The 13,771-nt window shown below is 43.1% G+C and overlaps 1 long non-coding RNA gene across 3 annotated transcripts in view; it reads right to left on the bottom strand.

The window, feature by feature from the left end:
- Window positions 1-13,771, bottom strand: part of LOC132536726 (uncharacterized) — a 32,291-nt gene that overhangs the window by 16,273 nt on the left and 2,247 nt on the right. The window contains exons 2-3 of one of the 3 annotated variants that reach the window (XR_009548219.1): window positions 10,367-10,499; window positions 697-1,430 (exon numbers count right to left, since the gene is read on the bottom strand). The exons of 1 other annotated variant lie outside the window; for it this stretch is intronic. This is a non-coding gene — a long non-coding RNA (uncharacterized LOC132536726). Of the gene's footprint in view, window positions 1-696; window positions 1,431-10,366; window positions 10,500-13,771 lie in introns of those variants that run through there. One more of the 3 variants, XR_009548222.1, reaches the window with a different exon arrangement.

The raw sequence follows: 13,771 nt of genomic DNA, 5'->3' as shown, positions 1-13,771 counted from the left end.
GTCTGTCCCACGGGTGAGGAAGTGGGAAGGGGGCTGTCCAGTGCATTGGATGCTTGACAGCATCCTTGACTTCTACCCACAATTGCCAGGAGCACACTCTGCTCCCAGCTGTGAAAACCCCAAACACTGCCAGATGTCCCCTACAGGATAAAACAGGCCTTAAACCTGGCTTCTTACAATCTCATGTAAGGAGACACACTTTAGCATTGGCTTAGGAATAAGCTACTGAGGGAAAAGATTAAAAGGGCAGGAAAATACACATGTAAGTAGAAGCTAATGTGAATAGCATTTCCGGTAGTGGAGGAATGCCCCACCAGGCAGGGCATTTGCTTTACCATGCATCAAAGCACAAGTTCGAATCCCAAGTGACAGAGTACTAGAGCAGCTCTGGTGCTGTGATTTCAGCCTAAATGAAAAAGCCCAGATGAAGGGCTGTGCAGTGGTGCACCTGGTTAGGAGCACACAGTACAATGAGCAAGGACCTGTGTTCAAGCCCCTGGTCCCCACCTGCAAGGGGGAAGCTTCAAGAGCGGTGAATCAGGGCTGCAGGTATCTCTCTGTCTCTCTTGTCCTTCCTTCCCTCTCACTTTCTCTCTGTCCTATCAAATAAAGTAAAAAAACCAACCAAACATACAAAAAAACACCCCAGGTGTGGTGAGAGAAGCATTCAGGAGGCTCAGACTCACAAAAGTAAGTGGTATTTCAGTCTGCCCACTCACACTGGGAAGGTTAGCACTGCTCAGCGCTGGCATATGGTGGTATAGGGGTTGAACCTGGGACTTGGAAGCCTCAGGCATGAGAGTCTTTTTGCCTAATCATATGCTATCTACCCTCAACCCTAACTGTTCTTTTTCCACGTGGGAAAATTAATATTAGATCCATCTACTTTAGATTTCCCCCTTCTTACTTGTCTTCCCTCTGTATTAGATGCACTGAATGTTTAAACAGTAACACAAAAATTTGAAAGTAACTGAAGCCATATAAAAGAAAGTGTTATCAGAAGACAGGGATGCGTAGCAACGGTGGAGTGTAGGACTCACATATACGTGGTCCTGAGTTTGATCCTTGGAATCATATATGTGAAAATGATGGTCTCTCTCTTTTTTAAAAATAAATAAATAAGGGGGCCAGGCAGTAGTGCAGCGGGTTAAGTGCACATGGTGCAAAGCGCAAAGACCAGTGTAAGAAGCCCGGTTAGAGCCCCTGCTCCCCACCTGCAGGGAAGTCGCCTCACAAGTGGTGAAGCAGGTCTGCAGGTGTCTATCTTTCTCTCCCCCTCTCTGTCTTCCGCTCCTCTTTTGATTTCTCTCTGTCCTATCCAACAGCATCGGTAGCAATAACAACAATGATAAACAAGGGCAACAAAAGGGAAAAAATAGCCTCCAGAAGCAGTGGATTTGTAGTGCAGGTACCAAGCACCAGTGATAACCCTGGAGGCAAAAAAGAAAGAAAAGAAATTAAAAATAAATAAACCAGACACACACACACACACACACACACACACACACACACACACACACACACAAAGTTGCAACCCAAATGATGACACATTAGCTAGAGCATTGGACATAGAAACATGAGGTCCCTGGCTGGGGAAACAACGTAATGGTTATGTAAAATGATTTTCATCCCTGAGGCTTTTGGGTGTCAGGCAAGTTCAGTCCCTAGTACCACCACATGCCAAAGCTGAGTAGTGCTCTGGTCTTTTTCTCTCTCTCCCTACCCCTCTCTTAGAATAATAAAAAAAAAGAAAGAAAAAGAAAAAGAAAGAAAGAAAGAAAGAAAGAAAGAAAGAAAGAAAGAAAGAAAGAAAGAAAGAAAGATGAGGTCCCAAATTTGATATCCTGTAGCACATGTGCCAGAATGATACTCTGGTTCCCTCTCAGGAATGTTAATAAAAAAAGAAAACATTTTTTAAAAGATAACTTGACAGAAAATAGATAAGTAGCACAAATAGTATATACACAAGTAAAACAAATGAGCAACAACTATTTTAAAAGTTGTAAATCAAATGTCTCTGTTTTTCTCTCTCTCTTTGTTTTAGCCAATTGGATAAGTATTAGTGACTGGAGGTGTAAGGATGTAGACCATATGCCTTATATATACAAAGTCATGGGTTAGGTTTCTGGTATCCACAAGCAAATTAAAGATTGCTAAAATAGCCTCTTCCCGAGCAAAAAAAAAAAAAAAAGTAGTACTTTTTTATTCTACTGGTGGGAGTATAAAGAAGATTGGTGATTTGCTTGCCATCATCACTCTGCTTTCCAAATTCTACTTCCAGTCACTACACCTCAAAAAGATCCTTCTGAGTTTCTATAGGTTCCACAAAGTCTCCTACACCTGTACGTGTGTGTGTGTGTGTGTGTGTGTGTGTGTGTGTGTGTGTGTGTATTTTAAGAGACAACTTGACATTTCCTCCTTTTCCATCTCTGCTACCTGCCTTGAGAGCAAGTTACTATGTCTTTGGTTCCTACCAAATTCAAATAAGAATAGTAACTATTCTCACCTGTTGGGGTTCCTGTGAGGAGTAAATGAGTAACAATGCAAAGGGCTTGGGGTAGTAAGCACACATGTATCAGTACATTATCAACTAGCTTACTCATGAAAAAGTCAAAGCAAAGCAGGGAGGGAGGGAGGGAGAGAGAGAGAGAGAAGAGGAGCAGAGGTAGATAGCATAATGGTTATGCGAAGAGATTCTCATGTCTGAAGGTCCAAAGTCCCAGGTTCAATCCCCTGCAATACCATAAGGAGAGCTAAGGAGAGCTAAGCATTGTTTGTAAAAAAAAAAAAAAGGGGGGGGGTAGGAAGAGAAGAAAAGAAATCCTAACATGGTAGCTATTATAAATATCACATTTAAAACCAACAATAAATAAAAAAAGAAAAATGCAATAAGAAGAAAAATAGGAAAGCAAGAAAGCATTATATGTAGATATATATATATGACCAGTCTGTGTCTAAGTGCAAAAAACAAATAAAAAAATTACAGAAGATAAAGTACATGATGGCCTGCCTATTGCTGTTAAATTCATGATAATATAGGGCTTTAATGTGACACATTGTTTTCTATGTCACATATAATGTAGCTTGTGAAGGGACCGGGCAGTAGTGCACCTGGTTAAGTTTATATAGTTTATGCGGAAGGAGCTGTGCAAGGACCAGAGTCCGAGCCCCTGCTGCCCACCTGCAGTGGGGATGCTTCACAAGTGGTGAAGCAGGTCTGCTGGTGTCTTTTTCTCTGTCTTTATCTTCTCTTCCCTTCTCAATTTCTTTTTATCCTAGCAAATAAAATGGAAGGAAAAAAAAGGGAAAACATGGCCATCAGGAGCAGTGGATTTGTGGTTCTGGCACCCAGCCCTTGCAATAGTCATGGAGAAAAAAAGGAAAAAAGAAAGAAAGAAAGAAAGAAAGAGAGAAAGAAAGAAAGCAGATTATGAAAAAGTGTGTAATTACATTTTGATATTTTAATGGTTTTGTCTCTGGGGATGAGAATGTTAGGGGTCTTTTTATTTTATTTCTTGTTTGATTCTATTTTCTTTAAATTTATTTTATATAGGATATGTTATTTGTTAAATGTTATTTCATATAAGATATTTGTTATTTGTTAAATGTTATTTCATATAAGATAGCAAGAGACATAGATAGAGTGAAGACAGAGCAACACTCTAGTGTATGTAGCTTGGCTCCTAAGGTCAAACTGGGAGTGCCATATGCAAGTCCTGCACTCTACCAGCTGAGTTGCCTTCCTTCTGTTACCCCCCCTCCCCCCATTTTAAACAATCGATCATTTAAGTTTTTGCTCTGCTCTAAGGTCATTTCCTTTCCAACACTGGCTTCAAACACTGCAGCACCTTACCCTTTCCCTCAGCATTGTCTGAATCTGTGGTTAGACACAATATTTATTGTCTATCTTTGGAGGTCCTAATCTTCTCCAAGGCAGGGACTTGACCTCACCTTCCCCACTCTCTCCTGGCACAGGAGTAGCACTGGAGAGCTACCTGCACAGTGAATGAAGAAATGGACTACCTGGTGATATTATCAAAAGTGGAGCACTATTTTCTTTCCTAAATATTAACTCTGAGCCAAATCTACTCTAATAGGAGTAATGTGATGAGTGAATGAATTGACACTCTATTCATGGATTTATTGTAGATAATGATAGTACCCTTCTAGGAGACAAAATCCTTCTGCCTTGAGTCCCCAGACCCTGGGTCCCAACACCCAGAATCCTCCCACCCTCCAAAGTCTGCTATTTAGTACAGAGGGTCCAGACCACAGCTCCAGGGCATGCGGGCTTCAGTCAGGACATTTTCCTTTTAGCATACCTACCATTCCTCCCTTCCATTGTCATCACTTTGCTTTGCTTTATTTTCTCTTTCCTTCTCCTCCTTTCTTTTTCTTTCTTTCTTTCTTTTCTTTCTGTGTGTGTGAGAGAGAGACTATCAGTCTGGCACAGGTGATGCTGGGGATTGAATTCAGGATGTCATGTCTGAGTCCAACACGTATAGTTTTTATTTATTTATTTTTATTTAATGTCATACCCCAGGTCTGTATAAACTCTGCTTTGACTTTGAAGGTGCTGTTAGTGTGCCAGTGTTCTGCATTCCCAGCAGCCACTAGAGAGCCTGATACAAAGTATGCCCTCAAGATATTGTTGAGTGGAGGAGTGAGTCCTTTATGGACACAAGAAATCAATACTGGAAAGTTATTGAATAAATGAAGGGGAAAATATCTTCTAACTCTTCTCAGTTATACTTTAACCTGAATTAGGATGATTTAGCCTGGTGTTAAACTAGAGCTGATGAGAGGTGCTGTGAGTAGTTGTAGGGAGCCTCAGTCCCTAAGTGGGAGAGGTCTCTGGATTTGTCTCTGACATTAGAAGCTGGATCAAGTTTTGGACACAGTAGTCTCTGCTCTGAGAACAATGAAACTATGGATGAGAATCATTTAATACTATGTAACAGGTATTTGCCAGGGGCTATTTTAAGCACTTTGCATACATTATCTCATTTACTCTTCAACCCTAAGAAAGGGGCACTGTTTTTATCTCCATCATGCAGATACAAATATCCAGGCACAGGGAGCTGAAGTATTTTTGCTTCAATTATGCAAGAGTCAGGATTTGTGGTTTTGACCTGGGAATAAGAGGTTCTGGGACAGGTAGACACCACTAGAATTCATCTTGTTGGGCAAGTGAATCTCCTGGATACAATAAACCATGTGGGTCCCCTATTTTCTAGGATGGGGGGGTTGCATAGCGCTGCTTCTAAACAAAGTAGAGAAAGGAAGGGAGGAAAGAAGAAGGGAAGGAAGAAAGGGAGAAAGTCCCTATCACCTATCTCTTGCTTAGAAAGTTCATCAAAATTGTATGATCAGAAAACACGAAAATCTCAAAAAAAAAAAAAAAAAAACAAATAAACAAAACAAAACAAACAAAAAAACACTAAAGGTCCTCCTGGCCCAACCAGTTGACATACCTTTATCAGCTTCCTACTAATCCTCCTCGTAAGGGGCATAGAAAACCATCAAACTGCATGCTGGTTGAGAATAACTGTTTTCATTGCACAATATTACAGGTTCACAATACAAACAACTGTAAGAGAGATAATTCAGCCTGTTGGAACACAGGAACCCTTGCCTGAATCCCTAGAAGCCATAGAATCAATCCCTGGCACCACCATCTCTCTTTATTCTCTCTCATAATAAATCTTTTAAAAGCAAACAACCAACTGCAGCCTGCCTAATTTTTTTTTTTTCCCTCTCCTTATCAGAGTTATCACTGGGGCTCAGTGCCTGTATGACTCAACCGTGGCTGTTCTTTTCTTTCTGTTTTTGACAGAGGGTGTGAAGCCCAGAGAAGGCGGGGCAGACAGAAGGAGAGAAACCTACAGCACTGCTCCAATGCTTGTGAAGTTTCCCCCCTCCAGGTGGGACTGGGAGTTTGAACCTGGGTTGTCCTGCATGGTAATATGTGCACTCTAGTGAGTACACTACCTCCCAGCACCCACCATCCCAGCCTTCTTTTGTTTAAATGTTTTGTTATTTTTGTTCACTAAGAAATTCATTTGCTTTCATTTTGATCTTTTAAAGCTTTGTATTTATTTCACATGAGAGGAGGGAGGGAGGGAAGGAGAGAGAGAGAGAGAGAGAGAGAGAGAAACCAGCACACCAGTCTAGTACATGTAGTGCTAGGGACTGAGCCAGGAGCCTCTAGCTTGCAAGTTCCAAACTCTACCATTTGAATATTTCCCCAGCCACTCATTTGATTAAAAGGAAAAAAAAATCTTGAATTAAAAGAATGTCTTGATTACTGATGTTTGCATGTGTTCTATTTTTTTCTCTTTGGGGTCATTATGAGTCATAGAAGTTGTCAGGTAAAAAAGTAATTTCTAGTTTCTGACTTGTGCTGGGGGTGAGAGCCCAAGGAGAAATGAATGACTTGGTGATTTCTTTGTTTGAATGTGATGAGGCTTGGGAAGCCTAAGCTGGTGAGCCTGAGCTTCTGGGACCTCACATACAAGTGAAAATTAGATTTATAATCTAATTGTGGGTTGGAGTTACCATGGGTAGGAAGAAACCATAAACTTTTTTGTTTGTTTGTTCTTGGAAAAAGTGATGTTTCAGATAAACTTCCTTGCCTCTTCTTCATCTTCCCTCAAATCTATATGCATTACTTCTTATAACAGTGTAAACGCAAGTGGAAAATTGAAAAATTGTTTCTTTAAAACCAAACCAAACCACAGTTTAAAAGAGTAGTTTTGAATATAGTTAATTTGTTGTTTAGAATGTTAATTTGTGATAAGATTAAAGAACATCAACACACACACACACACATACACACACACACACACACACACACACACACACACACACACACACTAGGTTAGGAGACCTAGACCACAAAAAGGGATAGAAAAATCCTTTAATTTATACTGACACAGTTTTGGAACATACAAATATGATGTAGTCCACATAATTTCAGTCTTAAATCTGAACAGAAGAAATAATTTCACAGATTTTTTTTTTTGTCTTTGTTTTTTGTTACAGAATGGGGGCCTTACACATGCATGGTTTCATTCAGAAAGAGATAGATACATAGATGATAGAAGTGCTGGTGATTGAGGGTTCGAATCCCTTAAGAAAAAAAAAAAGATAGAAGTGCTGGTGTTTCTCCTGGTGTTGTGATATTCCCAATGTGGTGAAAGGGTCTCTCTTGTGGGTCTCACCTGATAAGTCATATGGTGTACCCAATGAGTTATCTCCTAGTCGCAACTTACTTGTTTTTATAGGAATCATTTGTGTCAATGGGTCTCACACTTCTGTGTGCCTCCAAATCACAGGCTTCTGTCTCTGCTTATAGGCCTGTAGGTTCGGTGGGTTTACAACTGAGTCCAGGGCCTGGGAGGTGATATAGCAGATAAAGCTTTGGACTCAAGCTTGAGCCAAATTCAAATCCTGGTGTCTCACTCATATGCCAGAATGTAGAATGATGCTCTGGTGCTTCCCCTCTCCACTAACAAGTAAATAATTCTCAATAATAAAATCAAATCCGTATCTAGAGAATTGGGAGTTCCAGTTCTTCCTAGGTGATACTAGCATTCTTGTTCCCACATCTGAATTTGAGAACCACCATTTCATGTTATGTCTAAGATTATAGTAGGTAGAAATTCTTATTATCCTTCTTCTTTAACTTTGTTTATTTTATTTGATAAGACAGGAAGAAATTGTAAGGAAAGAGGGATAGAGAGGGATAGAAGGAAGCCAGGGGTAGAGGTGGGGGGTGGGGAGATGGTAGCAACTTTCCAACCACAGATAAATGAAAGCTGAATTTAGCCAAAACAGGCCTAGGTAAACAACAATGAAACATCTTTCAGCAAAATGAAAGTTTTCTTTTCTTTCTTTCTTTTTTTTTTTTCTTTCTACTTCTTTCTTTTCTTAATAGGATGAATTAAGGCTGGGCAGTGTTCTGAATTTTCTGTGAGTATACCTAAGCTTTTGTAGAATAAAAACATCAATGCAAGAGAGCTTCAGTTCTAGGGAGTCGGGTGGTAGCACAGTGGGTTAAGTGCCTGTGGCACAAAGCGCAAGGACCAGTGTGAGGATCCCGGTTCGAGCCCCCGGCTCCCCACCTGCAGCGAAGTCGCTTCATAATCTGTGAAGCAGGTCTGCAGGTGTCTATCTTTCTCTCCTCCTCTCTGTCTTTCCCTCCTCTCTCCATTTCTCTCTATCGTATCCAACAATGACAACATCAACAACAGTAATAACTATAACAACAATAAAAACAAGGGCAACAAAAAGGAAATAAATAAATAAATATTTTTAAAAAATCCAAGAGTTTCAGTTCTTAATTTTGGAAGCTAAAGATTTTTATTCAGGGTGAGAAAAAAAATAGACACACTTTAATTTTCTGGCTAGATTGGCTTAATACACAAGGGTTTGTAAATAAATATTAACAGTATAATATAAAAAAGAGTGTGGTCTGGGAGGTAGTGCAGTGGATAAAGCCTTTGACTCTTGAGCATGAGGTCCTGAGTTCAATCCCCAGCAGCACATGTACCAGAGTGATATCTGGTTCTTTCTCTCTCCTCCTATATTCTTCATGAATAAATAAATAAAGTATATATTTTTAAAAGAGCTAAAGAATATTGGAGATTTTCTTTTTTAGTGCTAGTGTTAGTGTGATATTGATTTTTGCTGGCTAGGGATTTCCTCTGGGTCCCTGAGTTGTCATGGTGCCATGTTGGCTTTTTGAATGTTGTTGTTTTTGAGTTGCTGGCCCCACTGAAATGAGTCTTTACATGCAGACCTCAGGCATTTGACACTGGGTTTAGGGAAACCAACATTATGTGTCATGTGAGGAAGATAGCAGGGGTAAACTGGAGAGATGATAGCCTGACTAGAACACTTTTCAAATGGGCAAGAAAATAGAGCACAGGGACTGCTTATTGGGAGGTGAGAGTTCTTCAGATTGGATCTCATTCCAGTTTATTTGTAGCTCCTACCAATGGAAATTGTCTAGGGTAAAGGGACCTTGGGGAGTATGACAATATTTTCTAATTATGATGACAGTACAAGGTGCTCTCATTTCTGAAGGAAAGGACATCTGGGCACTGAGGACAGTCATTGTATCTTTTCTTTTGGCTTTAAAAAAGGTGCAATTAGACCAGCAACAATATAGAAGAACAGGAATATATGACAGTGACAAAAATCCTCCTTTCTAGAATACATTTGAAAATAAAAGAAGAAGGTTAACAGTGATCGGTGTGTTCATTTTAAAAAACAAGACACCTTTATTTCGCATGCCTCCCCTACCCCCAGGCATAAGGAAGTAAAAACAAAACAAAACAAAACAAGACAAAAACTCAGCTGTTACTGGTGAGACAGTTCAGTGGTACTGCTCATAGGAAGTCCCAAGATTAATGCTCAGCACTGCATGCGCAAGATTTGAATGATGCTCTGGCCTCTCTCAAAAAAAAAAAAAAATTAACAGGGGAACTGGAAAGATAACATAATGGTTATAATGATTTTACAAAAAGTTTTCCTGCCTGAGGCTCTGAGGACCTTGTTTCAAGCCCCAAAACCAATATAAACCAGAACTAAGCAGTGCTCTGGTAAACAATCAACCAGAAATATGTTAATATTTTAAAAGATTATTTATTTATTTATTAGAAAGGTAGGAGAGAGAAAGAACCAGACATTACCCCGGTATATGTGCTGCTGGGGATTGAACTCAGGCCCTCATACTTGAGAGTCCAGTGCTTTACCTACTGTGCCACTTCTTGGACCACTGGAATATGTTAACTTTTTAAAGTCAACTTCTCTTCTTCCCTCTCTAGCCCCATCTTACTGCTTAGATGTGTCGACCCCAAACTGATCTATGTGCTTTTAGCTATTCCAAGCAAGGGCTCCCATTAAATAGCTTGTGTGATTCTCAGAATAAAAGGCTATTAAAGATCAAAATCCTAGTTGCAATTTCAACTAATTTCTCTCTTCAATTTTGTAGTATATTTGTGCCTGAAGAGGGGGCTAAGAGTGAATATATAAGAACTAAATTATGACTGTGTTTCAATTGTTTTAAGAAATACAAAAAAAAAATGCAGTTAAGTGGTGAAGCACATGTTATTCACATGCAATGTACTGGACTTAATTCCTGAAAACTCCAATTTCTAGCAATGCTCATATCTCTCCATAGATGTTTTTAAAATACTTTGGTTGGTGCTTTGAAGGAGGAAAAAAGTGCCTCTTTTGAAGAATATACTAAAAGATAGAATTTAAACCAATTTTGTGTCACTTTTTTTCTACTTTCTAAGATTACCACCCCCCCCTTTTTTTTTTCTTTTAAGAAATCTTGGCTAGGTTTTCAGCTCACATTTCCAAAGGATTGGGTTCCTGGGCAGAATTGGGGTGAAAACAAGGTTCCAGCTTCTTTTCAGATCTCTTCCTGTTGGCCTGGGGGATCGCAGTGGGGGCCACAATGTTTAAATGATGAAAAAATAATAGTTCTGAAAAATAATAAATTAATAATAAATAATAAATAAAATAATAAAAATAATTCTGTATTCTCACTTCATTACAAAGACCATTTTTACTGGCCTTTCAGCCCCTTTCTTTCTCTTTCTTCCTGCCTGTCTGTAACCCTTATATACTTTGCCTGTTTCCGTAAAGCAGGTAGCATGTGATAACTAAGACTCAGACACATCTTTCTGACCTCTCTGGAAAGTCAGGCAGACCCACCCACCCCCACCCACCGCAACACACCCTAACACTTCTCTACCAGAAATTCACTGCCTCTTTCAGCTTTAGCTGGAAACTTAAAGCTTGAGTATCCATGAATATGTTACTAGATTTAGCTATAGAGGCTAAACCAATAACGAGTCCTTTGCTTGCAGGTTATAGCTTACACGCAAAATAATCTCTTGATAGAAGTTGTCCTCCATACTACCCTAAAAACCATTCGAAGTGGGATGGGTTTCTTTTCAAAATGCGAGGGGAGGAGAGCAGGGGAGGAGTAAGGCGAATTGCAGGTGTGTCTTCCAATCGCGATAGGCCGTTTTGGCTGTGAATTGCCTCCCCCCTCCCCCCCTTCAGTTAATTAAATAAGCTCTCCGAGCATTTTACGACTCGGCTCTGCCCTTGGGGACCTCTTAAAACCCTCTTTTCGCAGATGGTCGAAGAGCTGCCAACATGAATTTCCAGTTCCTAAGGGTGAGAAGAGCTGTGGGGTGGAGGGCAGATGTGATTCTGGGGGTCGGCAAGCAGGAGGTCGGGTTGCAAAGAGTGAGGTTGTCCACCCCGGCGTGGGTGGGCTGGAGCTGGTAAAGGTGAGCTGTAGATCCTGGCGCCGCTCAATTTTAGCACAGAGCCCACGTAGTACGCGCGCGCAACGCCGCGTGCCTGACCACAGTGGGCCTCCTTTTCCTGTCTGGCGGCCACAGGGCCTCCTTTTCCTCGTCTGGCCGCTCCAGGTACATTTATCAAGGCCACTGGGCTTAGCTAACATGGGGGTGTATAGTGTCTCAGGACACTGGGCTTGCGGCTTTGTCCTGCCGCCTGGGCTCAGAGCCAGCTAAGGCTAAGGGTCCCCGGGTGGTGGAAAGGTGAGTTGATGTTTTTCAGCTAAGCATGGCTTCTGGAGGACGGGAGTTCCCTGGAGCACAGCAGTCCATACTAGACCACTAGTTAGGTTGGTGTCCCTGAATAAATAGTAAGTCACTTTGAGGCTTAAAGGTCTCTGGACGACTGAAACTACTTCACCTTAGGCTGCTGAGAATGGGGAGATGGCTGTCATGCTAGCTACTATAACCTCGAAGTCAGCGCTGGGCTAGCATTTTACAGATGAGCACCTGGGCTTAAAACCATGGACAGATGGGCTCAGATCTAACCAGCAAGCTGGGGTCCGGCAAGTCCCCTCTATCCCTCAACATACTTGACCTAATTTTAAGCAGCAGTTGTTTGTAAGAAAGAGCAACAGGCTGCTAAGCTCCTTCCAGCACTTGGCCTGGCACAGGACACCAGAAGAAAGAAAGGCCGTCTGTTGAAATTTGGGCTAAGGCGAGAAATATTTACCTGGGCACTGCACGTGCCTTGGGAACCATTAGGACAGTCTGCTTCTTATTTCTTTGATATTTTTTTTTCCTTTTTAATGTGTTGGATTTTGGATTGGCTGTGAGTGGATGAGTTTGGCACCACAGGGTGAGTACCTTAGTGGATCTAGCTTTCTAACTGACCATACACGTGTCCCCTGGGTGTGAGTGTGTAGACAGAGGTAGCATGCATAAAGGTGTTCTCTCCAGCATCGCTGCAGCCCCAACTTTCCCGTTTTGCTCCACCTGGTCCAGTTAAATTTACTGAGGTTCCAGCGGGAGCTCGCGCTGTCCCAATGGGCGGGACAGACACCTTGTACTCCGCGCGCGTCTGCTACGGTGCTTCGGGCCTCCACCTGCTGCTTGGCCGCCCCCCTCCCTGGGGCAAGAATAGGAATGGCTGGTCAGCCCCAATCCAGCTCTACCCGCCCGGCTGCATTCGGAGCCCTGCGGTGGGAGTGGGGGTGGGGGTGGCGGCGACAGAAGACTCCAAAGGGCCGGAGCCACATTTCTCCAGGCGCCTGTCTGCATCAGGGTGGAGGTGGCGCACTGCTGCCGCGCCTCGGTTCTAGTGTACTGCTCGTTGCCTCTTGTCTGGAGCTTGTTGGGTCTAGGTTCCTGGGTCCAGAACAACAAGCATGTTCTGGGAGTGCAGGCTCCCTTGGGGGCGCCTCCGACAACTCTCAGCCGGCCCGCGGCATCCCAAGCCACCAACAAACCCGCCCCCTGCAGTCTCGATTTATGGGAAGCCTGGAGCAGGGCTTCCCCGCGGGATCCCCACATTGGGTTTCCAGTTTTGCGGCTGCAAAGCCTCAGAGGGTCCACAGGGGGCAGCCTTTTCCTGGGTGGTAGTGCCGAAGGGCGCGGTAGTTTTTTCTGTCTAGGGTGCCGGAAAACTTCCCGCATCCTGCTCTCGGCTATGAGGAGAAAAGTTGAGCTGAGGGGTGCGGACTGAGGCTTCCCGCACCAGGGCCCCGGGCGGTGTACGCCAGGGTTCCGGCCCAGAAGCTTGTGTCGTGCGTGTTAGGACAGGGTTTCTCTGGCGGGATTTGTTGTAGCTGGAGCTCTTGCTCCTTTGGAGGGGGGTGGTCCGGAACGTTGTCTTGAACGAATGGCCTTTGCCAAGTGACTGAAACCTTTTGGGTCCCCGAACCGCTGCTGACAGACCCTCCTAGCTACCTTTCTCTCTTCCATAGGCGCCCGCAGGCGGGAAAGAATCTTTCCCTGCAGGTGACTGTGGTGAGTGCCGCCACAGGGGTGGATGGAAGCCTGCTAGAGTCCCGTGTAGGAAGTGGACACCTCTGCCCAGTCTTGGCAACAACCTGCCCGGGGGTAAAGTCGGCATAGGCAAGACTACTTGTAGTGATGCCGCAGAACCGGATCTTCATAAACAGCCAGACTCAGCCCTCGGAGGTCCAACGTGGAGGAAGCTTAGCACTTTTCTGATTTAGGAGTTGGGCGGGTGGGGAGTCGCCCTAGTGCCCCTCTGGCAAAAGGAGGAGACGCTAAATCTTCCACGTCCTGGGCTGATTCGTGGAGGCTGGCCCAGTTCGCATCACCGCTTTGCGCAAGTGACCCTTGCCCTACGCCCCAGGTACTGGGTGCACCGGTTTGTGGTTTTTCACTTTTACACCCCCAGGCCCTGGTGTTTGGAAAGCGAGGTGTCAGGGTCCTGTATGCACCGTCCTTTG

This window comes from Erinaceus europaeus, chromosome 1, assembly GCF_950295315.1.
Source record: "Erinaceus europaeus chromosome 1, mEriEur2.1, whole genome shotgun sequence".
Classification (NCBI taxonomy): Eukaryota; Metazoa; Chordata; class Mammalia; order Eulipotyphla; family Erinaceidae; genus Erinaceus; species Erinaceus europaeus.
The sequence above is the reverse complement of the archived record's forward strand: the minus strand, read 5'-3'. Positions and strand labels throughout refer to the sequence as shown.